Genomic DNA, 27,895 nt, shown 5'->3' with positions numbered 1-27,895 from the left:
TATTGGCTGAGCACAAGGGACTTTGTTGATGGTACATGACGAGGTCAGGTTCCCTAGGCCCCTCCGTCTTCAGGGGGTCTGCATGGAAACTGTGAAGAGGGGAGATTCTTAGTGTGGTGGGAGACTGAGTGTGGCAGGGACTCTCCAGCAATGAGGGCCTCTCTCTTCCTCTCGTGCTCTTGCTGGGGCTGGTGGTCCAGGGGTCTTACTTTCTGGAGGCCATGTGGACCATGATCCACCACCCTGTTGGTGTAGCCAAATTCATTGTCATACAAGGAAATGAGCTTGACAAAGTGGTCGTTGAGAGCAATGCCAGCCCCCTCACTGAAGGTGGAAGAGTGGGTGTCACTGTTGAAGTCGGAGGAGACAACCTGGTGCTCAGTGTAGCCCAGAATGTCCTTGAGGGGGCCCTCCGATGCCTGTTTCACCACCTTCTTGATGTCATCATAATTGGCAGGTTTTTCCAGACGGCAGGTCAGGTCCACCACTGACACATTGGCAGAGTTTCCTGTCCCAAACATTGTTAGATACCACAAAAGTTTATATAACATTTCAATATTATTAAGTACACTTCAGATGTATATTTTTCCTCTGATCCCTTTGTGTCTTGATATTTTTCAAGCATGCCACCTTTTAAATGTTTGTTTTATTTTGTTTGCTAATCATGGCCTGAAGACAAATCTGCTTGCCCACAGACACGTTTTGTGAATTGCCTTGGCTGTGCTCACTATTCGCTAATGTTCTTTCAAAACCCGTTTTCATGTGAGAAGTTCAAAAGCAGGCATATAAGCACAGCTTTTAGCAAAAGTCCTAACATTTAGGAAGCATTTGTCTAAGCATTTACTTAGTGTGGACTTTTCATATATTCTATATCCCTTTTATCTTATCATCTGGAGCTCTCACACTTTTACCAGCAGGATGCATAGAAAACTCTTCCTGCAGGAACCTTAACGTATTGCTACTTTATTCCTTGCCTATCTGGCTTTGATTTGTGGGATTAACATTTAACCACAGAGATTATTGTGACAGCACCAGTGACCACACCTAACCAACTAAATCAATCAACAAACAAAATGTATTTCTTGTTTTCTGGGAAATTCATTTTCTGGATGGATGGGGGGAAAACATTTGAAAAAAAATAGACTACCTTTTAAAAAAAAATAATTTTCTGGTGGCACAGCTCAGTTCTCTGAGATTCAAAGAAAATAGTAAATTTGGGATGATGTGTGTGCCAATGTTTGTCTGGTGGGTAGACACTGGTTGTTTCTTAGTCCAGTTTCACATTAATAAGAATGCCTCTACAGTCCTAGGAAAATCTGTCTTCAATGTCAGTATTTCCATAAGTTTTTCTTCAACTTCTGTGTATCACTGTATATTTGGCATAAAGATAGAAGATGGCATATCATGAATAGGATGCCAGTCAGATGTCATTTTTTAGCCAAGATTCACATATATACTTTGAGTTTAGGCATTATTATATTATGGAAAAAGAAAGGTTATGTTTTCAATCTCTTCCAGGCTTGGCAGCTAATAATTACAACTCCTCTTAATGCAAAGTGAATTTTAAATAAATTCAGTATGACATGCTGCTGCCTACATTAAGACGTGAGAGTGATGGGTTTAAAATGTGGCCATGCATTTATACTTTTTAAATTTAAAGTTATTTTTATAATTAAGAATGGAGTAGGGTTGACTACTATTGAGAAATTCAGAAAACTTCTTAGATAAAAATTTGCAAATTAACTTTCTTAGGCAACTCTAATTACATGCCTTTCCCATACTCACATCCTAATAAAACATGATAGACAAAAGCTTCCGGCCTACAAATAAAATATGCACATAAATAAAATATTTATTATGTTGCTGTCCCAATTTAGATACGATGCTTTCCTTTCCTCCTGTTAGATGACAGGTAATGATATCCAATATGAAATTTTCATTATAGTAATGCCTAACGTTTATTGAGTGTTGTGTGCCAGAAAATGTTCTGAGTTCTCCTCATTCCAATATGTCAAGTAATAGTCACATATAGGATATAAAATGAAATATAATATTATTATCCACATTTTATTTATGTAGATATTGAGTCTAGAGGAGTAAAATAATTTGCCCAAGTTACATAGATACAGAGAAAGCCTCAGTTTACATTCATAGCTTAACACAATACAGCCTCAATCAATGTCCAGCTCCATAATTAGAAGCAAATTTCCAGTCTTTGCAAATGCCAAATAACTCTCACTTCCCTTAAGATGTAAATGTGACCAAAGCAACTCTGGATTTCCCTCTCTGGTATTTTACATCTACTGAAATATAAATCACAGTTTTTTGTGTGCCAGCCCTTGTACTGTCAACATACAAGTTATAGTTTAAATAAAGAGGATTATTTCAAGGTCAGGCCATTAACAATTACTTTGCAGAGTTTTTCTATAAGAATTGCCAAATGAAAGAATCATTTCTATCGTTTGCTGGGGACTTAGTCTTCCCCTAGGTTTGTCTTTTTGACACGTAAATTACAATGTCTTCTATTATAGTCTTATCGCATTCTCTTGCTTTTCTCATATGGGAGGGAAGATATAATTACATTAACTGGTAAAATATATAACAGTTATAGATAGAGCAACAGTCAGATAAAAATAGTGAGTCACTTACAAGGTTTAAAATATAACAGCTGATAATTATCACATATAATTATATATGATATCAAAGAAAACAATGAATGTTTCAGACTTGTTGAAATCCTCAGATGTAAGTGCTATGCCCATGTGATGTTCACTCTTTTTTTCCCTGTCTTTTGTCTTCACTCATGTTACCTCTTCTATCTAGAATTCTCTTTCTCTCCCTCTGTCTCTTTTTCTCCTACATTTTCTTTAAGGGCAAGCTTAGATTTCCCCTCTCCCTGGAGCTTCTATTTCCATAACCCTAAGCATTCCAGCCTTCTTTGATAATTCCTTCCCTGAAAACATACAGAGATAAATCCTTATATACCAATAAATTGAATGCTTACTATGCTTATGTTGTCTTCCTCACAAATTGCAAGTTTGCAGAGAACAAAGCATATTTATGATCCATAGCAACTCTAATAGTACTAGTTGAGAGAAAACAATCAACAAAGCATATTTATGATCCATAGTAACTATAATAGGACCAGTTGAGATAAAATAATCAATAAAAACTAATTAGTTATTGATATATGTGGAATTAGTCACCAAAGGACAAATATTTTGAGATGTCCTAGGCTTTAAAACCTGAAAGCCATTTACAGTATTTAAATATTCCATTTTGTATTAGATTAAGCCTTAAGGCCTTGAGGCTTGATTCAACTCTCACTCTTCACACTTGCATCTTCCACCAGCTATTTTTAAAAAAAGTTTTAAAATAGTATGTCAAGCAGAGGCTGCCCTTAGCTTGAATAATTCAGATAATAGTCTATGATTTAAATTCCAGATACAGGCATATATTTTATGAAGATCTGCTTAATACAATAAACATGAGATTTTCCGTGTGAAACCAGAAAGAGTTAGAATTAGAGGGAGACAGAAATCATTTCGCTTAAATATTTAACTTCATAGATGAGGAAAGAAAAGAGTCAGAGAGATAAGCGAATTTGCAAAGGTTGCCCAAGTCAGATGCCATAATGAGACTGGTGCCCATGCTCTTGAGCCCACTTTTCAGTACTCAGTTCCAAGTCTACCCTGTGGATCATTTCTCTTGTCTTTGGGCCACTTCAAGAGAAAAATAATGAACATTCCACACAGACTATGGATTTGAAGAAATGACACCCGTTCAAGCTATCCTGACTAGTGGAAATAGGAAATGTAAGAATGTTTCTGAAAATCAGGAAAGATTTAGAGCAGTATCTCACGCAGACTGAAACTCAATTCTAAAACTGGAAGGATGCAGGCAGACCTTCTCTCAGTAACTTCACTCCCATTAAACCTGTGCCATTACTGTCCCAGATCCCTGTTCCTCCTCTGCATCTCTGTCCTTAATGCCTCTCGTTAGAAAGGTGCTAATTCTTTCTCTGCACACAGGATGTAATTCTTTTTTTTTTTTTTTTTTTTTTTTTTTTTTTTTTTTTTTTGAGACAGAGTCTCGCTCTGTCGCCCAGGCTGGAGTGCAGTCTGCAAGCTCCACCTCCCAGGTTCACGCCATTCTCCTGCCTCAGCCTCCCGAGTAGCTGTGACTACAGGCACCCGCCACCACGCCTGGCTAATTTTTTGTATTTTTAGTGGAGATGGGGTTTCACCATATTGGCCAGGCTGGTCTCGATCTCCTGACCTCGTGATCTGCCCGCCTCAGCCTCCCAAAGTGCTGGGATTACAGGCAGGATGTAATTCTTTTTACTACACCCCCTACTTCCCTGGCTTATCCTTCTATCTGCTTCTCCTGTCTCTGTCACAATACCTCATAATATTTAATGGCCCTGATTCTGTATCCTTTATCCTATGTTTTGACACCAATTCTACATCTTAGCATTTATCTAGGTATCCCATTTCATGATCCATCACTAAATAATTTTTTTTCTCAGTTAAAATTTTGAAAGAGATTTAAACTGGCTCAAATTCATCCTTGTAACACTAAATCATACCATGGGTCATTTGCTACCTTATATATTGCTGCTGTTGGATAAGGGATCTGCTTGACTAAACAACTATAGCAATGTGTGAGGCTGTTTCACCTAAAAACTCTTTAGGTGTAGCAGATAATGTTATCAACATGGTTAGTACATACACTCATGAACAAGAATCAATTTAGTAGTATTTACAGTAGTCTTATTTATAGTTATACAGAGATATTACATAATGTTAAGTTATTACAACTTTTGATAGAGTTTATATTAATTTTTTTAAGATTACCTCAACTGTCTTTTTTCTCCATGTGCTTTCAGTACATTTCTTTCAGTATTTCTAGGGAGATCTGAATTCAAGAAGTAAAAAGGGTACCATTTAAAAGAGAAAATTTGGTTAGCAAGGTTTCCAACTATTAAAGCTTTCATGAGTAATTGAAGTTGATTTTTATTTCATGCAATTCCTTCTTCTGTCACCCACCAGACAAAATAATGAGTCTTTTATTTATTCTTTTATATAAAAGTCGGAAGGATAATGCACCAGATAAAATATTTAAATCCCATTAAATCCTGTGGCCCCACCTACCTCTCCCCGCCCCCTGCCCCGACACCAACACACACACACACTTTGAGCCTCTTGAGACTACCTCAACCATGCTCTCATCCCAAAGTACAAAGGCACAGATTATCAAGGCCCACATGCACCTCTGTCTTGAGCCATAGTACCTCATGATCCCCTGATCCCACCTTCAGCTCTTCTTCATCCTTAACATTCTTCCCCTGTGGGCTGTGGAACTGATGTTACACCCACCCACCAGCAAACTTTAAAATTAGCTCAAACCAGTTTATTCCCTGCAAAGAAATCCTACTTGGTTTAGTCAATACTTTCCTCCACTGTCTAAAACAGGCTTTCAAACCTTCTGTTCTTTCTACAAAACCCTAACACCCACTTCATATTTCCCTTCTCTCTCAACAGCCAGTGCTTCAAAACAAGAGGTTTACAGAATACAGCTCCCTCACCTGCATATTTCCACACCTATAAGCCTATCAGAATCAGTGTCCTTTTTTTTTCTCTCTTTCTCAACTTGTGAAGTAGAGCAGATATCTCTTCTCTTCTGTAAAACAGATTGCCATTGCTGCCTTGTACCTCATTTCCTCCAATTTGGTAAAAAATTGAATATCTGTGATGTCTTTTAATACATTCAAACTCTTCCACTCAAATGGATCCCCCATTAATATTTTAAAATGTTCATGTCACTCTCATTCAAAAACAAAACTCTTCTTTCTACCCTACAGATTCTCCCACATCCACCACTATACCCCATTTTCTGACTTTACAAAACCAAAATCTCAAAGGAACTCCTTATTCTTGTTTTCACCCTCACTTCTTAACCCATTTCTCTCTGATTTTTGTTGCTCAGTGCTAAACCACCTATTTTCTGGTCAGCTACTGAAAACACAGGTTTGCCAGTGTAATAAGACAAAGGCCAGAGTCTTTAACAAGTCGTCTAACTCCCTGCTTAGTGTGGTCCCTGCATCTTCCACAGCCTCACCTGACACAGCTCTCTCCCTTGCCTTCTGCCCTCCATTCCTTTCCATAGAAGGCATTTGCTTATGTTTTTCTCATCCCTCCAAATCAACTCTCCTTGTCCCACCTCCAGTCTTTCCCTAGTCGATGAGGACTCAAATTTCAGATATCAAGTGAGTAAAATACCATTTCCTCTGGGGAACCATCCTTAATGCTCCAGATTAGGTCATCTTCTTCCTTCATAGGACTATCTTGTCATTTTGAATTTGTATGAATATTTGATTAATACCTGTCTCCCCTATTATAGTTTCACAAGGGCCTGCATCTAATCTTTTATTCACCATTATTTTCCCAACACCCAGCCAAGTGTTAGGCACATACCAGTGGCTCAATAAGCATTTGTTGAATGTGTGAATAAAGTTAAACTTTTCCAAGGTACAGCATGACATTTAATAATTTCACTGCAGGTTATGCTTTGGACAGTTGCTGTCTTCAATGGTGTATGCAGTCATGGCACTAAACTTACATTTCTATAAACTCAAATATTTTGTACCAAATTTCTTTTGCCTACAGTTATTTGAGCCTAGTATTTTAGAAAGAAAATATCAGAAAATAAGTATTTCATAAATATCTTCTGACAGATGTTTAGATCTTAATAACGTTTCCTTTATTGATCCAGAGAGAAATCCTGACACCCTACTAAGGTTATTCCCCGAATCAAAGCAAATATATTTGAAAGGCTGACCCAGTGGAAGGAGAAAAAAAATGACTTGATGTTGTAAACACTTTCCCAGGGAGACCAAGGCTATTATCCATCATTATTTGGTAAAGGGAGTCAATTAACTGCATTCACATGTAAAAGATTTCTTTACAAAAAGCTCACAAGGACTGTTACAGTGTTGGAAGAAAGAAAGGGAAGAAGAAGGAAAGACTTCAGACCTCTAACCAAGAGTAGTTGTGAACATTTTATGTGCTCTGAATTAATTTATTCATGCTCCCTTTAAAATGTAATTGCTACTTATTTTTAGGAAAAAAGCAAGTTCTATATTTCTATAAAATATTATACAGCACAATGTGACTATAGAAAGCACAGAGAAAAGGAGAATGGAATAAAAATGATTAAAAAACTGCATTTATAAATATTATTTTTCTTGGTGTAGCTATTTTTTAACTCTGGCTGGAATATAATTATCTCCACTGTACAGTTATTAAATTACTTAATTTATTTCATTAAAATTTTCCTGGTAGGTTTTCTGAGATGTGAGAATTTGTACATAAATTACAATAAAATTAAAATCCTTAGTTATCCCAAGAGCAAAAACAAAACCAGCCATAGAAGGGGGTTTTATTATTTACTATTAATTTCTGTACAGAACAGAGGACTCTAGCACAAGGTTAGAGTAAATACATTTATTTATTTCTGCAATAGGCATTTAGGCTTCTGTATCATCGTAATGTTTTAAAGGAAAGATATGTAGTACATAATATAATTTTATGAACATCATATTAAACATCATTGGGTTTTATTTCTAGATTCTCTATTTCTCAATAATGTTTTAAATAAACTTTAATATATACTGTCATGCTTCTGAGAATGTTGTCCTATTCATTTATTAATAAGGGATTGGAAGGAGAAAGAAAAACCTCACCCTAGCTGAAAACAAAATCCAAAAATGTTTCATAAATATATAAATAAACATGAAAATAGCACTGTGTTGCAAACTGTAATATTTTGTTTCACGTATATCTGAAGTAAATTAACCAGAAAAGGTTTTCTATTTTTTTAACTTTGGCTTTCAATACTTAATGTATTTATATTAATATATATGTCTTGGATGTAATAGTAATGACATTTTTTCCCTCAGAATGATAGAATTAAAGAACAAAAAGGACCTTGAGAATCTAGTCTAGTATCTTATTTTACAAATTAAGTAAAAATAATCTGAGGCCACCAAAAGATAAATGGTGTGATTTTGCTCAAACTATGTAGAGTTTGCTTAGTGTCAGAAACAAAGTTAACATATAGAGGTGGGAACATTAGCAAAGCTTAATGCACCATGCAAAAGAAGTCTTAGAATCACACCTGTTGCTGCTGGAACCAGCCTCAATTCAGTCTCCTCTGTAATCCCCAGGTTTAGTTAAAATTAGAACCTGGATTTATTCATATTCAATGTAGTGCTATTTGAATTTTTTAAATGCAATATGTTACCTAAATATGTACTTGTTGCTAAAGAAAGATTTAGTGTGAATGCTTTGTATATTTATCTTTCACTGCACAGCAGTCCTTACCTTATGCCCAAAGACTTTTCATTCTTGTATTATTAAAATTGAAGTTTTTCTCTCGTAATATAAAAGTCAATGTCAGCACAAATTTCTAAGATTAATAGGCGAAAATGCACTACTAAAATTTTGAATATGCATTATTTCTGAATTAAAAGAAATAATTCATTTGAAATTGTTTACAATGTTCCCATTTTAACTGCCACAATATTATTATTGCCTACTATTTTTTTGCTTGCTTTCTTCAAAAATGTGAGAAAACACTTCCTTTGAGTAGTTCAAGTGCTTTTCCTTATTTACTTTACAAACGGACAAAACAAATTATCTTAACCAGTCTTTATTCTCCCTAAATATACGTGGGTTTTACTGTGATCAGACTTCGTAAAGTATAAAACAATGTTAATTATCATCACTATGGATGCATATTTGTAATGGATAATTATTTCATGTATTTATTCATTAAAAAACTTAATGAAGATTAATGAATACCAGACAATACCTTGGGGAATCCCAATGATTAAAAAGGCAATGCCCTCAAATAGCTTTTACCTTTAGTGGGGAAGATAAAAAAGAAAACAAAACAAAAACAGACCTAACTTTATCTAGTGTGATAGTGTGCTGTTAGAAGGCACGTACAAAAGGCACATTCAGCCTATTTGTGCTGTAGGCATAAGGTGGAGCGAAACTAAAGAAGTTATGAGTTCAAATAAGGTTTTTTGGGAATGATAGTTAAGTCCTAAAAAGATAGATGGTAGACTTCACAAACACTACTAGCGTTATTGTACAAAATAGCTCCATTTTTTCCAAAATTCTGTTCTTCATACATCTAAAAGATTTTTCAGTTTTTAATTTGTGTGTATTTAATAATGTTGATTCCATCACTCCTATTCTAGTAGGAAATAAACCAAGTAAGACTGTCGTTCTGTCTTCTTTTTCTTTCTCTGTCTCTTTGTCTCTTTCTCATATGTACACAGCAAAAAGTGACCAAACCACATCTTTTTTCTAACAATTATTGGATCTTTATTTTGAGTACCAACCACAGCATTACCAGGAATGGTTAGTTACAAAGACCATAGATAAAAATAACATATACATAGATAAAAATAGATAAAAATAAAAATATACAGTTAGATTTCTCAATACTTCCTTTTCTTTTATTTTCTTTATTTATTTGCCTTTCCCTTTTTCTCAGCAACTGGTGTTCTACATTTGCAGAGACAGAATTCACCTAAGATATGTTTTATGATGACGATATTTAGTAGAAATTTAAATTTGACATGTGTATTGAATATTCTGTACATTTACACTAGTACATTTACTCCCATTTTTTCAAGGAACATGTTTGCTTACAAATAATTTTTATAAAATAGAGTTAAAACAAAATATATGCAATATTACAGCCAAGAAATTATTTGAATTGCTCTTGAGCTTAAACAATAATTTTAGATGATGAACTGATGTTTTTCACATACAACATATCAGATTTGTGTTTTTTTTTTTTTTGGTTGTGTTTGGTTTGGTTTGTTTTGTGTTGGTTGGGAATGGTGGTTTGGTGGTCTGGTGTCAAGTTTTGACAAGTCATTCTGAGTGAGGTGATAAAGCCCAACTGCTTCAGAGCCCCACACTGGTACTATTTTATATTAACAGACACAACATTGGTTTGTCCCAAATGGTTAAAACATATGCACATGTGGATGCACACACACACACACACACACCCCTACATACAGACAACACAGGTATACACACACAGGACTTAAATAGTCCAATGGAAGTACTTCATAAGGACAAAACTTCTTAAGTGATTTCCCTAGTTATTGCATACTAAGTATCTCAGGAACACAGCAGCCATTCCTCCAAACTAACAAACTTTCTGCTAAGCTTAATTGCTGGCTGCAAGCTTTTCTTTCTTACTGTTTCAGCCGTCTGCATTTTATCTCCTTGCACAAATTTATCTCCAACTAATAACCGAGTGCTAATTCCAGGTAATGAATCCCACACCTTCAGTTTCACTGGTTTTCCTCTTCCTCTAGGAATTGATGAAACAAATAAAAATCAAGAGTAATAATGCAAATACACAAGTCATTTTAGAGTCTGTGTTTGTGACAAGACATAAATGTCTTCACCTCCTTAACAATACTGTCCTCGGGATGATGAGAAAAGATGAGACTTTAACTGGTAATAACTGGTGTTTATTACCACTCTTAGAAGGGAAGGTTAATATATATTTAAAAGGTACTCCGTAACAAAGCAGAGTGTTATGCATACAGAGACAATTAGTATTGGTGAGAAAACAAGTGATTTTGGAGACAGTGCCCATCCTTATTCACGCTAAAATATGTTAAAATCCTACCATGTGTTCATGAGCTCACAAAGCCTCCTTTACAGAAAGCTGGGAAAGTTGGCATTGTTAAATGTTCACATATAATTTTACTCACAATTATAAGTCTTCTAACTGAGGCCAATTAAAGCAAACCAAGACATTCCATTTCTGCTGCAGGGGAGAGACCACCACTTACTTAGCAGTTATCACTTCCTAGTCCTTGTGATATGGAATTGTGTGGGTTATTACATTTAACCCCCACAATATACTTATGAGACATGTATTTCCCCATCTTAGAGCTACAGAAGGTAAAGCTTACAGGTTAGGTTTCTGCCTGCATTCCAGTTAGGAAATACTGCAGTTCCACAGCTGGTATCCAAACCCTAGTATCCAAACTCAGAGTCGTTCCGTGTGAAACCTGTGCTCTCTGCCCCGTGTCTCGCTTTCTACTGCTCTATCTTTTTTTCCTCTGGTACAAGTCCCTACTGCTATTATTTTTCATTGTTGTTATCTGCTGTCTAAAGCAGCATACTATTCAGATACCCATACTGACTCCTGCTCCAGAAAGCCTCATTCATGTGAGTTTTCTAGCCATAGCCTCCACCAGTGTCCATCAGATGGTGTTTCTTTTTTACTTACTTTCGTCGTCTTTTTTTTTTTTCTTTTGAGATTGCCATTGTTATTGCAGCTCAGAAAGAATTTAGTAAGGAAACTCCTCACTGGAAAGACAGACACACACGGTAAACTACGAGCCAAGCTGCAGTTTGAGAAAAATACTCCAGTAATGCATGGGATTCATTTTGAAATGACCAAGATAGACCCCAGGATGTTATGGTTGTGTTTTCTACAAAAAATAATAATAATAATAATAAAAGTGTTTATAAGATACCTAGGGAACCATTTCATATCATTAATTTTTTAGATGATTTGAACTTTTATAAAAAACTTTATTTTCTGTAGTGACATTTTTCTCTTTGTTAGGAAAACAAAATCTTACTTTGGTGGACAGATTTTTCACTAGATGTTTTGATTTAATAGAGTAACTTTTTAAGACACTATTGCTTCTTTAGTTTCTTCAGGGTATTTTATATTTTGATAAAAATGCACCATCTTAAGATTCGGTGAGGGAGGGACAGTCACGTTAGGAAAATGTTTCGCTGTTGTTGTTAAGGTCTATTAAACTCTGTCAAGCATGACGGGGCATTTTTTTTAACACATCCTGGTCCAGTTAAGGGTGCAAATCAGAAAAAGTGCTTGGCACAACAATTTAGCAGGAAAGAAAGCTATTTTAAAAGTCTTTTGGGAACATGTTTGTGAAACAGGAAAAAACATACAATTGAGTTGATAATAGCACTTGGTAAAGGTTAGGCTCACTGAAATGGATTTGCCATCTTTTTTCACAGGGAACGTGTTGTTCTTAAGCGGCAGTTCTCACTTAAGCACAGCTTAATTCAGCAAGGATCTCCTTCCTGTGCAACTTCTTTTACACTGGAAGATCTATTTTTAAATTATAACCCAGACTTAGTCACAGGAGTAAATGATTAAAAATAAGCTGCGTTTGGTATGTGTAAAATTACAGCAGTTCATAGAGTGCTTCATGGTACTTTGTCTAGCAAATGACTGAAGTCACATTTCCAGGTTTCCACTCATTAATTTCCCCAGAGACCTCAAGCTTCTCACAGGCCTGTCCTTTTACCTCTAGTTACACAGCTGCACTCACTTCTGTACCCATGCCTTTGTACTTTTAGTTCCTTGTACCTAGCAAACTCTGCCCTTTATCCAGTTCACCTTGTTACTAACTTTGAATTCCTTAAACACGAATGTTTTGAAATATGTTATAATTCAATTCCAATACATGTTTTAGCACACACTGCCTTTCCAAACAAAATGTCACCTTTCTTTAACTGCAAATGACGATGGGTGTGAAACTTCTATTTCAAGGCCCTCCTTTGCTGATCTACAGAACTGTGCAGAAAAACCCTCCTGGACAATTTTTTCTTCAAGATGTGAGAACTGCACTCAGGTATTTCCCCACCACCCATTTTATTCTATGGTATTCTCTATAGTAGTGATTGGAACCCACTCAGATACCCATGATTGAATTTCAGGAATCCATTTACTTTGCTTGCACTTGCCAAGCTCTCACATCCTTATACACGAAACCTTTTAAAATAACTCTTTTAAATATTTTTCTGCATCATACCAGTTTAAGGCTTCTGTAACAAATTGCCATAGACTTGGTGGGTAAAACAACAAACATTTATTTCTTACATTTCTGGAGCATGGAAGTCTGAAATTAGGGTGCCAGCATGGTTGGATTCTTGGTGAGCGCCCTCTTCTGGGTTGTATCTTCACATGGTCTCTCCTTGGTGCATGCATGCAGAGAGAGATTGCCTATCTCTTTCTTTCTCTTTTCATAAGGATGTTAATCCCATCACTTCGTCTAAACCCAATTATCTCCCCAAAGCCCCACCTCCAAATACCATCATATTTCATGTTTCTAAAATGAAAATCTTGTCATATGGCTCTACTGCATAATTTTCCTACAATTATTATTCATTTTATGCAACAGCATTAGCAAATATATGGAATACATGCCATTCCTTCTCAGGATGCTGCCATGGCAGACATCGTTAATGACTCAGGAGACTCTTTCTGATTCACTGGACTAGATTAACTTTAACATTGCTCAGTGTAGCAGTTCTGGCTGCCACTACCAGTAAATCAGAGTAGATATTCAAAATGAAAATATCTATCCTAGAGCATTAAATCAAAACTCCTCAGTACAACAGAAAGTACCATTAATTTGCTTTTCTGTCTTACTGGAAAGCCTCATCTCTCATCTCATGTATCCTGCATCTCTCAAGCACCTGGTACGTCCACACTCCAGAAAAGTATCATATTCTCTACGTAGATGTCTCTCTCTCTCTCTCTCACATACACACACACACACACACACACACTCACAAACATACTTCCTCCATGTAAAATGCATCATTCCAGCTGATCAATTAGACACATAAAATTTAATTGAGTACCTATAATACTTTATTACTCATATTTGTACATATCATTCTACTCCCACAAAGTTTTAAGTATCTCTGAAAACAGAAATTTTTAGCATTTCTGGATCCCTAGAACTTAATATAACTTTTGGAACATATGAGGTTTTAAATAAATGTTTGAATGAATGAATGTATTAATATAGTAAAAGGTACTAAGATGGAATTATATCTAGTATTTGTAAGAAATTGAGACACACCAGAGAAACAAATTTTAGTATATCAACATTTTATTTACTTTTAATAAAAATAACAATTTTTAAAGTGTGCATTTACCTGAGACACACATATTGATTTCTCTCCTTCCTTCCTGCCTTCCTTCCTTCTTTCCCTTCTTCCTTTCTTCCTTCCTTCTTTCCTTGATTTCTTTTTTCCATCTTTAGTTTTTTTTCACCATGTAATAGCTCCATAGAAGGAGTATAGTTAGGATGTAAAATTTCTAACTTAGGTCAAGTTCCAAGAATAAACCAAAGTTCAACATTTTTTCTTGCTAATATTTCTCTTGTATTTTTGATGTTTCTATTTGTAGTAACACAATTAAAATATCAGAAATCACAAATGTAATAAAATATCTACATTTTTGTTTGTAAATTGTCAGTGCTCCACTCCTATAAGAAATTAAAATCTGTAAAGTGAAATCACTGACAGGAGAAAAAGATAAACAATTATAGATCCTATCTAAAATTAAGGGAAATTTTCTAAGTATGTATATAGATCTTTTCCCTCAACTATGTACAATGGTTATTTTTATAAACTTAAATTTATTTATCAAAGGAAAGACAATATTTTGTGCATGAATTAAAAATTAGTTGTTGAAAATAAATTTCAAGAAAAATGTATGTTTTTCAAATCAAAACAGTTCTATATATATAAAATAGAATTAATTTGTTGTTGAATATGAAATAATGTATCCAACTGAAGGAGTAATTCACAGTTTACATGCATGATATGCTGTGTTAGCTAGGCAGGTTCTTTGGTCGATGTGTTTTGTTTTACAATGTGAATATCATCTGTCTCTTAACTAAAGAAGGCAGGAGAGGTGAGAGAGAAGACTAAATGATCAGCATTAAGTCTTTCCTTAGATACACATGGCCTTTTGGCATTTACTTTTTTAAAAACAGCTTTACTAAGCTATACCCGTACACTTCATGAGAACACTCACTTAAAGTGTACAATTCAATATGTTCCCTACTTGGGCAATAGAATCATTAGAAGCCCAATCTTCAGCATTGCACAATACACCCATGTAACAAGCCTGCACATATACCCTCTGAGCCTAAAATATAAAGGAAAAAAGAATACAATTCAATGGTTTGTATATATTCTCAAGGTAGTACAACTATCATTTTAGAACACATTCATTACTCTGAATAAAATCCCTGTACCCATTAGCAATCACTCTCCATTGCCACACTCCTTGAGTCCTAGGTAACCCCCAATAGCTCCTCCACCTTTATAGATTTGCCTATTTTGGATATTTCATATAAATGGGAATCATATAATATGTTTCTTTTTTTTAACTGTCTTTTTTCACTTTGCATAATGTTTACAAGGTTTATTCATGCTGTAGGTAGCATGCATTAAGTACTCCTTCCTCTTTATTGCCAAATAATATTTCATTATAGGGAATATATCATATTTTGTTTATCCATTCACAAATTGATGAATATTTGAGCTGTTTCCACTTTTTAATTATTATAAATGATGCTAAGAATATTCATGTGCAAGCATTTGTTTGGATATCTGTCTTTATTTCTCGAGTTTATAACTAAAAGTGGAATTGCTGGGTCATATAGTAACTCTATGTTTAACATTTAGAAAACTACTAAGGTGTTTATCAATGATTACACTATTTTACATTCCTATAAGCAATATATGATGGTTATAATTTCCCGTATTCTTTCTTACACTTGTTATTATCTCTCTTTTTTATTATATCTATCCTAGTGGGTATGAAGTGGTATTTTATTATGGTTTGGAATTGCATTTTCCTAATGACTAAGAATATTGAACATCTTTTCATGAGCTTATTGAGTATTTGTTAGATCCTTTGCCCATCAATTTTTTTAAAAAAATGACACATAATTATTTTACCTATTTATGGGGTGATATTTCAATACATACAATGTGTAGTGATCAAGTTAGAGTAACTAGCATATCAATCACCTCGAACTTATATTGTTTCTTTGTGTTCAAAGCATTCAAAATCTTCTCTTCTAGCTATTTGAAAACATAAATTATTTTTAACTGTATTTACTCCATAGTCTATACAACACCAGAACTTACTCCTCCTATCTAGCTGTAATTTTGTATTCTTTTACCATTCTCTCCATATCACTCTCTCCCTGCTACCCACCCCAGACTCCAGTAGTTACCATTCTACCCTACTTCTATGAGATCAACTTTTTAGCTTCTGCATATGAGTGAGAACATACAGTATTCATCTTTCTTTTCTGGGCTTATTTCACATGACATAATGTCCTTCCAGCTCATCCATGATGCCACAAGATTTCATTCTTTTTTATGGCTGAATAGTATTCTGTTTTGTGTCTATACCATATTTTCTTTATCCTTTCATCTGCTGATGGACACTCAGATTGACTCCATATATTCTCTGCCCATTTTTTAATTGGGTTGTTTTTCTTTTTATTATTGAGCAGTAAGCTTTATTTGTATATTCTAGCTATAAGTTGCTTTCAAATATGTGATTTGCAATTTTTTTCACCCATTCTGTGTGCTGTTGATAGTATTTCTTGATACTATCAACAGATACAAAGTTCTTCGTTTTCTTGATAGTATACTTTAAACACAAAGTTTATAATTTATATGTCATCTAATTTACTTGTTTTTTGTCACTTCTGCTTTCAATGTCCTATCTATAAAGCCATTGCCTAACCCGAGGTGACAAACATTTTACCCTTACGTTTTCATCTAAGAGTTGCATTTACTTTTTGAGCTGGGTATGAATATCTCGCCATAGGTACATATTAGTTGTGGATTATCCAAGAGCATATACTGCTAAGACTATTTCATCTTTAGAAAAAAATTACTCCGTAGATGTATTTGGATAAAAAAGTCAGTTTTGAACTCCTATTTGCTGGGCATGGAATGTGCTTTGGGTGTAAAAGATGATGTTCTTCTTTTGTGAAAAAGAAAACAATCTGTAAATATCTACATTACAAGATGAAAAGGTGCTTGAAGCCATCTCATTTTACAGGTCAGGAAACGAAGACCCAGCAAAGTGACTAACCTAAGAATATTCAGGGCATTCAATCACAATCAGAATGCAAAATGGAGCCTTCTTATTCCACACATAGTGATTATTCCACTACACTGCTCCAAATAAATCAGTTAGGCATAAATCGTAATTTAATGGCTAATTTGTGAGGATTTCTAGAATTGTATCTGCCTTCAAATATGGCCAAATTAAAGGGCTCTAATGTTATTGGATTCTCCACCAATCCTCAATCTCAGCTAATTGCCTTCACTTGACCACATTTTTTAACATTTTCTCTGTATGATAGGAAGGATGCATGAGAATCGTCTGATATTCATGCCCTACTTGCTTTGCAACCCCAGCAGAAAGAAAAAGCTTCCCTAATAACAACAATACAAATGTCCCAGGGAGAATTCCAGTGGTGTTTGTTGGACCACACATGTCCATGACCAAGCTAAATTTAATCAGAGGATTGTGCTAGTCTGACCAGATTTCAATCAGTTCCTACTTCAGTGATCAAGAGGGAGGTCTTACTTGAACCAGAGAGAATGGATTCTCTATAGGGAAAAAGGTTCATTTTATTAAGAGCAATAAAGAAGATGTGCTAAACAGACAGTATCAACAGAGTTCCTCTACCTCCTAAAAGTTGGAATGTGCTAGTAGGTGCCATATAAATTTTATTTTGAGAATGATTGGAAAGCTCAATGTAACAAGAATATCATAACTTTGCTTATGGACTGGTATGCAACTTAAAATTATATCAGAATTATATATTTTCTGATTTTATTGTTGGTGGGAAGAACAAAACAAGACATGTTTTCACATAGCATTTGACTCCTGACTTTGTGGAAGGAAAATAGGTATAAAGCTCTTATTCCAAAGAGCTGGAAAGATGTGTTTTGTTTCAGTGCTCTTTGAGCAATTAATTCTTTCCATATTAGATCTCCTGGAGGGAGAGTGTTCCATCAAGTACAAAGCATTTTTTTCAGGCTCCCTTCCACCTTTTGCTAATTGGGCTGAGATTTGGCCGCTTGCCTCTTTCAAATAAAAAGAGGGTGACTAAAATCACCGGAAAATGGCTAATTATGCCCACAATGGGAAAATCAGTCCCGTGAGTAAGTACATTACAGTGTAAAGTGAAGTCCCAAACTTAATCACAAAATTATCTCTCTTTAATAGTTATTCAACTGTTCAATCTGGAATGTTCATTAAATAAGCAAGTAAGCATAGGGTCAATGTTTTCTTTTGTTGTTCCAGTACAGTGTTAGGAAAGGCTATTATAACCAATTTAAAATAAGTGAAACAACTCAAAAAGTCAAATACTGTATGTTCTGACTTATAAGCGGGAGCTAAACAATGTACACACAAAGACATAGAGTGTGGAATAATAAACTTTGGTGGTTTAGAAGGGTGGGAGGGTTGTAGCTGGGGTGAGGGATAAGAAATTATTTAATGGGTACAATGTATACTATTCAGGTGATGGTTACACTAAAAGCCCAGACTTCACAACTACACACTATATTCATGCAATACAAGTGCACTTATAACCCTTAAATTTATACAAATAAAAAACAAAAAAATAAAGTAAAATTTGGGAGGTTTTATGTCTTATTTTTAATTGGCTTAGCATTATATTCTTTAAGAAGTCCATATTTGATTACAATGTTATAAAAAATTTGCTAGAGCTTTGGGTTATATATAGGCTCAGTATTAGTAATTGTGCAGTCATATTAACTAGATTGATATCCTATCTGGGAATATACTTATAATTCACTTTATTTGATATTTTCATAACTACTTAAATGACAGAATAAAAAACAACCACATTATTTCTGCAGAAGATAAAAAAAAAAAACTCAAGATGCATGTGACCACCACCTTGAAATACAGTCAGTTTTCCACATACAGTGTTATTGAAATTACGGCAAATAAATGAAAATATGTATAATAAGCTTACTTATATTTACAAAAATTTTAATGTGGTATAATAAGTCATATTTAGTGCATTCTAAGAAGTTTATATTATCTAATTTTATTTTACAATAGCTTTCTGGTGTAGGAGTTATTTTGCAGAAAAGAAAACTATTCTTAAAGAAGTTGTTTAATTTGCTAGTGTGTGACTGAGTTGGATTTTAAAAACAAGAAGTCTAACTCATATTTATAACCAGTACAACTACTGTTTCTACTTGTAACTGGTATTAGACATCATCCCTTCATTATGTGAATTATTAAATATCAGTTGGATACTACTTTAAAAATTTCAGTATCTCTTTGGAAAAAGAAAAACTGTATCATTAACCAGTGAGACGATATTAACAATATATACTTCCTTATATATGAATTTTAATGTGGATTTTAATAGTTACAATTAAATTTAGGCATCTCTTCAAAAATAAAATACTTTCTAGAAGTTTTCATGAGAGTTTTTGATGACTTTTAAAAATTGGCAATTTCTATACCAGGTCATCCACAGGAATTTAATGGCTTAAATATAATAATTTTCTTTTTTAAAATTACTTTGTTGAGTTTAGACATTGTTGAATCATTTTTTAATGTGTCTTATAATTTCTGTTACTCTGTATATTTAAAAGTCTTGGCTTAGTGATTTTCTCTTAAATGCAAAGAAGATAAAAACTCAATGTAGCCAAAATTCAGAAAATGTTAATTTCTAGTCCTGTGAGCATTAAGCCTGTTCCAATGATGATGGTAATAAGTTTAGCTTAGGGTACATGAACTTACCAGATTCCATTCTGAGACATCTGGAAAGGGGGCTAATGAAGAAGTGTGCTTGCTTTTCTAATTTGGACTTTCTGCAGTGGAGAAGAGAGAACTAGACGTTTCTTGAATGGCCTTTCAAAAGTAAGAATAGCTCTAAACAGAGGCAGTATATGAAGAGGTGAGAGCAAGATAAGTGATTTTTTTCTTTCTTTATTTTTTTTTGGCCTAGATATGTTTTCCCTGAATTCTCATGTAATGAGAGAAAAATTAGCCAAATGGTCCACTTTTTCCCCTGAGCTATTAGGTAGTAGGAGACATACACAAAGTCTTCCTGAGCCACAGGAAAAACAACAACAACAACAACAACAAAAAACAGTGTCAGGAGAGATTTGGTTTTAAGGCTATTTTGGCTTTAGGTTACTAGGAGTAAAAACTGTTTCTGTATAACAATCATTTTTTTCTTTTCATATAAATTTTGAACTCTTACCCAAGGCTTAATCCTTTTACCCTAATGCTTTGTTTGATGAGTAGGAAACACCTGGGAAGGCATGGAATTTGCCCAGGTTCAATGAATGACAGAGATAGGACTGAGGAAGACACTAATTTCCTGTTTTAAATGTTGATAAAATCATCCCTTGCTAGAACCTCATGAATGAGTTCCATGGAGAGTGTTTGAAATCAATGAAGTAAGCCTCAAAAGCAGTAGAATACTGTTCTCCAACTTGATAAATACTTTTATTGAGGGCAGAAATCTTAACATATCTCACCACCTTCACCCTACCAAACTAGGTAAAAGTAGATGCTCAATAAATAGGGTAGGATAACAAATTTAATTTCTAGAAGAAGTTTTCTTCATTTAAAAAGCATTTTTAAAGTGCTAGAAAACGAGACAGTACATGTGTTTTTATTTTGGGACCTTGCCAGAATGGCAAGTATGAGTTGTCAAGCCATTTATTAATGTAAGCTTTGTAAAAGAATCGAATATGACATTGCTAAGAAGAGGAATGAAAAGAAGAAATTGTTGGGAAAAAGTATAAATGTGTTTGATGAGTACAAGTGACATGTAATGAGAAAACTGGTGGTTAAGCAAAATAACTGAATAAGCAAAATAGAAATGTGTCCTTCACTTTATGCAAATAAACAACTCCATTGTCCGAGTCAGTATGATACAGGGCAAAGGGTAGAAATTTAAGGTCAGAAAACTTGAGTTCTGAGCTTGGAGTCAGACCTAAGCATCTTTGTGACTTTGGCCAAGTCACAATTTGCATGCTGGATTTGCCTGGTTTGTTCAGTCAACATGATTACTGCCATGACTAACAGAATTATAGAGGGATACAGAAAATAGCAATAGCTAATGCTTATTGTGTATTTATTATTAAGCAAGTTTTTTATATCTAGCATGTAATTTAACACTTAAAATAATCCGACAAGGTGAGCTATGATAAAAGTTATAGGCAACATTGATTTAGCCAGGCATTGATTAGCATTATCTCATTTACTGGTCACATTAACCTTCTAAAAACAGCCACTACTTTTATGCAAATTTTCAGGTTAGAAAATCGGTTGAGAGAGTTTAAGTGTATAAGAACTGGCATTAAAGATATGTTTCTTTGACTTTAGTGTGTGTCTTCTAATAAGTATGCAACAGAAAACAGGAAGCTCAATTAACGATCAAGTTTTATACTCATTATCTAGTTGAGTAAACCAAGCAGAAAATAGTTGAGTTGATTTTCTTAAAATTACACAGCAGTTTAGAAGCAGCTTAGAAGAAACACTTCTAGCTAATGGGATTGTCTTGCAGGAGGATGAATGTATTGTTAAGGTTAAGAGGAATGACTGGCTAGTTGGGAAGCAGAGTTACTACTTTGGTTTGATGGAAAAAAAATGTAATTTTTGTCAGGTAAGGATTTTTATTAGTTTTCTATCCTAGCTGTACCAAATGACCATAAATTTAGTAACTTAAAACAACACTTATTTACTATCTATCTCACAGTTCTATTGGTCAGTTCTGTTGCCTTGGCTTGCTTCTTTGTTTCAAGTGTTACATGGTCAAAATAAAAGTAATGGCAGGGCTGCATTCCCTTTTGTAGACTCTGGGGGAGAACCTGCCTCCATACTCATTCAGGTTGTTGGCAGAATTCAATTCCTTGTGGTTGTAGGACTGAAGTCCCCATTTCCTTGCTGGCTTGAGGCCACTTTCTAGTCCTTGCATGTGGGCTCCACAGCAGAGTCAGCAACAAGGAATCAACTCTTTCTCAGGCTTTCATCTTTTCTGCTTCCCCTTGTGCTGCATCTCTTTGACCCTTCACCCTTTCTTTTCTTCTTTTAAGAGCTCAATTTATTATTTGAAACTAACCTGGATAATTCAAGATAACCTAGGTCAATCATTCTATTTTAAGATCCATAACCTAAATCACAGCTGTAATCAAAGATTCTGGTGAATAGGGCATGGAAAGTTTTGTCTGCCTATCATTCTGCCTACCACATGAATCTTCTATCTATTCCAGGTATCCTCAACCCTAGCTATATATTAAAATCACCTGGGAAACTTGAAAAAATGCTTGTTCCTGGTCCCCAAGCAAGATGACCTGAATCAGAAATTTTTGGAGTAGAATTGAGGCAATGATCTTTTTTTATGACTCAGAAAATTATAATAGGCTTGAAAGGGTTAGGAATAACTAAAAACATCAGGTTTCTTCAACTTGATTAAATTTATTTCATAAGCAATCTACTTTAAAAACACTTTCTGTATACCCTCTTTATGTGATCACTTTGTTCGGGTGTGTAGCCCCGGAGATGAATATGCTGCCTGCCCTATTCTTACTGTGCTCACAATCTCATGGCAGAGACACATAAAGAAATAATTATAAGATTACATGGTATGTTTTAAAATAGATATTTGAATAACTTGCTTTGGGAGTTCTGTGACATTAATAATGCCTGGGAACACTGCAGAATATTTTGCTTGATTTATACTTTATAGTTGCTTTTAAAATAGTCTGGCTAGTACCTAGAAACAGTGAAATACAAATGTGTTCAGGTTTCGGCATGTCCCAGTGAGGATGAAGTATTTATATTGTGCTTCCCCAAGTATAACAGGCCAAGAATTTACTTGGGTGCTTACTAAACATGCAGATTCCTAAATTCTTCTCCAAAAGGTTCTGTTCCAGAGTGTCCTTTGTGGGGCCTGGCCATTTTAACATTTTCACCAAGTTTTGGGGGTGATTCTGATGCAGGTGGCCCACAACCTCACACTTTAAGGACATGGTGTTTACTACATCAGTGATTTGGCACCTGCTCACTCAATAGCTTAAAAAATAATGCATGACTCAAATGACATCCTAAAGAGGACATACAGCTTGAGTTATAATCTTATATCCGTAACATATCTTCAGGAAAGTGAAGCTTCTTTATGTTTTGTTTCACTAACTGCTTTATATATTACAAGTGTGAGTGACATTCCAAGCTAGGTTGAAGTGGGCACTAAAACCTTACACTGGAATTTCTTTTTCATACTTTATTGGAGGCCAGGTGCAGGAGCTCAAGCCTGTAATCCCAACAATTCGGGGAACCAAAGTGAGAGGATTACTTGAGACTAGGAGTTCAAGGCACCAGTGAGCTATGATTGTACCACTGCACTTCAGCTGGGGCAGAGTGACATCCTGTCTCTAAAAAAATAATAATAAATAATAAAAAGACTCTATTGGAAGTAAAGATAGTAACTTGCAACAACAATTCTAGCACAAAGACTTAGGTTTTCCAAAAATAAGCAGTGAGAAAAATAAGTTAACCAGGCTCTTGAACTTTGACATTTTTTAGATTGTGTAGAATGATTGAAATAAGTTTCCATTTGCCATGCAGGTGTGGAACTCTGCGATTGGAGTAGAGTGTTTATTCCTTGTTTTGATTCAAGAGATATGTAGCTTGTTTAATATGCCATAAGTAAGGGAAAGCATGTAATATAATATATAGGACATAGCTCAACTTTGCTCACACAAAGGTTCAGGTGGGTGAACCTTATGGCAAATTAAATATGTGTAGAAAGTACTTCTGTTAGCCAACTTTTAGTGAATGGATACATAAATGAAAAACAGAGTATGGTTTAGAGCCTGTAAAAATCGAACTTATTTCAAAAATACAGAAACAAAAGATTAGGTTATTATTTTTCTTAATGTTGGAGTGAACATACACTTTCAATATTAGGGTTAGGTGACTCAATGAAAAATAAGAATTATTATAAAGAAACATAAATTAATGGAAAGTATGTATAGGAATAATACACATTTTAGAAAATAAGAAATAGGCTTGCAAGGCACTGGTGCATGTTCAGGATTTATGTTTTTTTGTGTTCTTATAAGTATTGATTAAGTCACATTGGTTTCTAATGCTTATGTACAATAAAACATGCTTTTACACTATTGCATGTCAAGAAGATTGCCCTCTTAAAATTTAAGTATTTGGGAAAATTGTCTTGGTAGATGTATAATATATTAAGAAATAAAACCAGAATTGTAAGTTACATAAATTTTTGAGTGACTAGGCAGTAATATTTCAAAAGGTATTTCAGATTTTAAGACATTTTTATTTTTCACAGTTCTTTTTGTGATGAAATATATCATTTTTATTTTAATATGGAAGATGTTGGGGGCCAAAGCATGGAAAACATTTTGAAATAAAGGGCTTTTAAAATTCTTTTTGCATAGTAAAGAAAATTATCTCATTTCCAGTAATAAACCACTTTGTTTAATTTTTAAAAAGGAAAATAAAATAGTACTTATAGAAACTATGAGACTAGCAGCTCTTGAAGAGAAAATGCCGGTAACAACTAGCAGTGCCAATATGATTACAAATTTACTTAACAGTATAAATTAGAGCTTTCACAACTCTAAAGTTCTTTTCCTACTAAACAAACCTTGGAACATATGGAAAAATTCTCTGGCTGGCTTAATCACTTAACTTGACCTCTTTTCATTATTTGCTTGGTCTGGCCTCAAAATTAAAAGGAAACTATTATATTTCATGATGTAACATGCAGTTCAATTATCAGTAAATAATTTAACAAGATCTGAAAGAGATTAAAAATGATTTGCTTAACAGCTTTGGTTAACTAGCATCAATTGTATTTTAGTGAAGATATATTTAGAAAAAGCTAAATATATAGAGAGAAGTACTTGCTGAATCAGCCAATTAGAGGCAGTATGCAGAGAACCAGTGAGCTGAAACCAAGGATTACAGTTAAACATAATTCTCCTGAGAACAATGTCATCATTTCATCTCCCAGTATGAGAGTCTATCTAAGTTGACTTTCAGCTATATTTGCAATGGCATTATGCACATGCCTTGCCATGATTCATCTATTATGGAATTTGAGACCTCTTGGTGAAAGGGATGATTCCTCCATAACTACCTCTCACCACATGTGTCTGCTGGCAAGGAAACTTTGATAGGTCCTTTGCAAAGTAGATGACTCAAGTGAATTGTACTACCAAATGATTTGGTCATTGCTAGATCTCATGGAGTGTACAGGTGCCCATTATGTGTTTGAATGGCTGCTAACCTAAACTTGCTGCTCTATCTTTGACAAACCCAGGGGCCATACACCTGCCCCCTTGATTAGGAATACACAAGTTTACACAGTGAAAAATACCACCTTATTCCTAGTAGCACAATTTTCAGATCATTAGGGAATAGGGTAAAGAAGGAAAGCTATAAAAGTGGAATTATTTGCATTAATAAATATTTTGTGAGTTGAATACTTTTTAATTATTGATGTCAGGATGATTTAGTTACCACTAAGAGATATTTCACTAAGATACTTTTTGGAATCTGATTTTGAAGCCTATTAGATAAGCAACAAAAATAATGGTAATGTTGGATGAAATGTGTTTCAAATATGTGGGGTTTGGAAAACCTTCAGACATGACTTTTGAAGCACTTTGCCCCTCAATATTTGGAGTTCATGTGCATATTAAAGGTAATTTAATCCTGACTCATGTGTAAATCATTAAAAAATTATTTCGTAAAACATACGTGATTTTTACATAGAATAATATTTATTTACATTGTTACTAGCATATTTAAATATATATACTTTTATTCAGAAAAATATGAACTACTAATATCTTAAATATGTACTACAATGCCCTAAATGTGGTTTAACCTTTATGTCTTCCAAATGCAGTACAGAAAACTACTGTTTATTTAACATCTAAGTAATCACAAATTCAAAACTGAATAGTTTTCAGGATTTTATTTTGTAAGAAAGTAGACTTGTAGATATAAGAAACATCCCAACAATTTTCATTGTCAGTACATATTCAAACACTGTCTAAAACTTTCTAATAAAATAAATTACAATTAGTAGTTATGATCAGTGTTCTTGATTGTGACTTTAGGATCCTAAAGTACTTTACTGGTTCATGTTTTAATTCATTTACTCATTCATGTATATGGTAAACATTTGTTAACTGTCAGTCACAAAGGATGCAAAGATAAATCAGATATGAAACCATATCTGCAAGGGAAATAAATACGTTACTAATAATAATCATACATTCCAATAAATTCGTAGATAAAGTTAATCAAAGGAAGATCAAACTATAGTTTAATTCAAAAGGCTTTTTGCCATACTTTAGTTCTTTAAAATTTACTTAAATAAAATATTCAGTTAGATTACCCAGTGTCCCCACCATCCTGAAAAAATGAAAATTGATGTAAGTTTCTCCATCTAATAAAAAACAACAAACATTTGTAACAAAATTATGACCAAATATTAAAATAAAATATATCTGAAAAAAAAGTTGCTATGCTTAGCTGGTTTGGGATATTGTTGTAACTTTTCTAATATAAATTATACTTTAAGTTCTAGATGGAAAAATGTGATAACTTCAGAAATGTGAGCTCTGCTTCATTGGTTTCTACATATTTAGGGATAAAATGGTTGAGTTTACCACATTAACTTGTTACTATCTATCTTCATTCATACTAAGAAACATACTAGTGATTATTAAAGAAGTAATAGAGGCAAGGCACGGTGGCTCACGCTTGTAATCCCAGCACTTTGGGAGGCGGAGGCGGGTGGATCACCTGAGCTCAGGAGTTTGAGACCAGCCTGGCCAACATGGTGAAACCCTGTCTCTACTAAAAATACAAAAATTAGCCAGGCGCAGTGGTGGGCGCCTGTAACACCAGTTATTCGAGAGACTGAGGCAGGCAAATCTCTTGAACCTGCAAGGCGGAGATTGCAGTGAGCCAAGATCATACCACTGCACTCCAGCTTGGGGTACAGAGCGAGAGCATGACTCTTTCTCAAAAAAAAAAAAAAAAAAAAGAAGAAGTAATAGAGAAAAGTATGATATATTTATAAAGTGCAGACAATGAGAAAGAAATTAGCCCATCAGAAAGAATCCTTAAATCTCTATTAATCAATCATTTATTTAGTATTGAATCTCTTATTTCTTTAGCAAAAATTTCTTGAGCACTCAGGTTGTGTCAGGTACTATGTTAAACACCAAACAGTGATTTGCAAAAGCAATTTTGCCTATATAAAACCATGAATACAAAAATTAATTACTTTTTTATATTTAGGGATGGATTAAATGATAGAGTTTTGCAAAATGCATAATTATAAAGAATGTGATATTGTTTAAAATAATCAATTTAAAATAAAATATACTGTTCATAAATATAGAAGTGATTTTGTATATAGAATCTATAAAGTAAATTTTTATATTAATCTAACAAATAAAGCTGAATAGGTTGGCATTTCATTAGGTTAGATTAAATTGCATGGGAAATAGAACTTAGCCAAGAGTATGCCATGAGTTGGGAACTTTCAGGGCTCCACAATATAGTCAAAATCATTTAATGGTCACAACAAATCTGTAGTGTCCAGTATCATTCCCTATCACATTTCCAGGTGAAATGTGCATGTAAGAGTATTGTCTAATAATGAACTGTTAATTGCTTTAATTTTTTGTTAACAGAAATCCTAGTAAATTATCATTAATATGATAAGGAGAGTTTTAGGAGTTACTGTATCTGTTAACTATTTTCAACTCTTCCACAAAAAATGTGTACAAAAATAAAAACCAAAAACAAAACAACTTTCTTTCACCTTGCTATTAATATTTGATAGTAATTAAAGCTCCACTGAGAAGATTAAAACACAAAATTTATTTTTAAAGGCAGTATAATTTAG

The 27,895-nt window shown here is 34.1% G+C and overlaps 1 protein-coding gene across 2 annotated transcripts in view; it reads left to right on the top strand.

Annotated features, from left to right (window-relative positions):
- The window catches only part of CALCRL (calcitonin receptor like receptor), a 106,259-nt gene that overhangs the window by 33,089 nt on the left and 45,275 nt on the right, over positions 1-27,895 (top strand). The window lies entirely within an intron of this gene.

Source organism: Pan troglodytes, chromosome 13 (genome assembly GCF_028858775.2).
Source record: "Pan troglodytes isolate AG18354 chromosome 13, NHGRI_mPanTro3-v2.0_pri, whole genome shotgun sequence".
Taxonomy (NCBI): domain Eukaryota; kingdom Metazoa; phylum Chordata; class Mammalia; order Primates; family Hominidae; genus Pan; species Pan troglodytes.
This window is presented reverse-complemented; position numbering and strand designations above follow the sequence as displayed.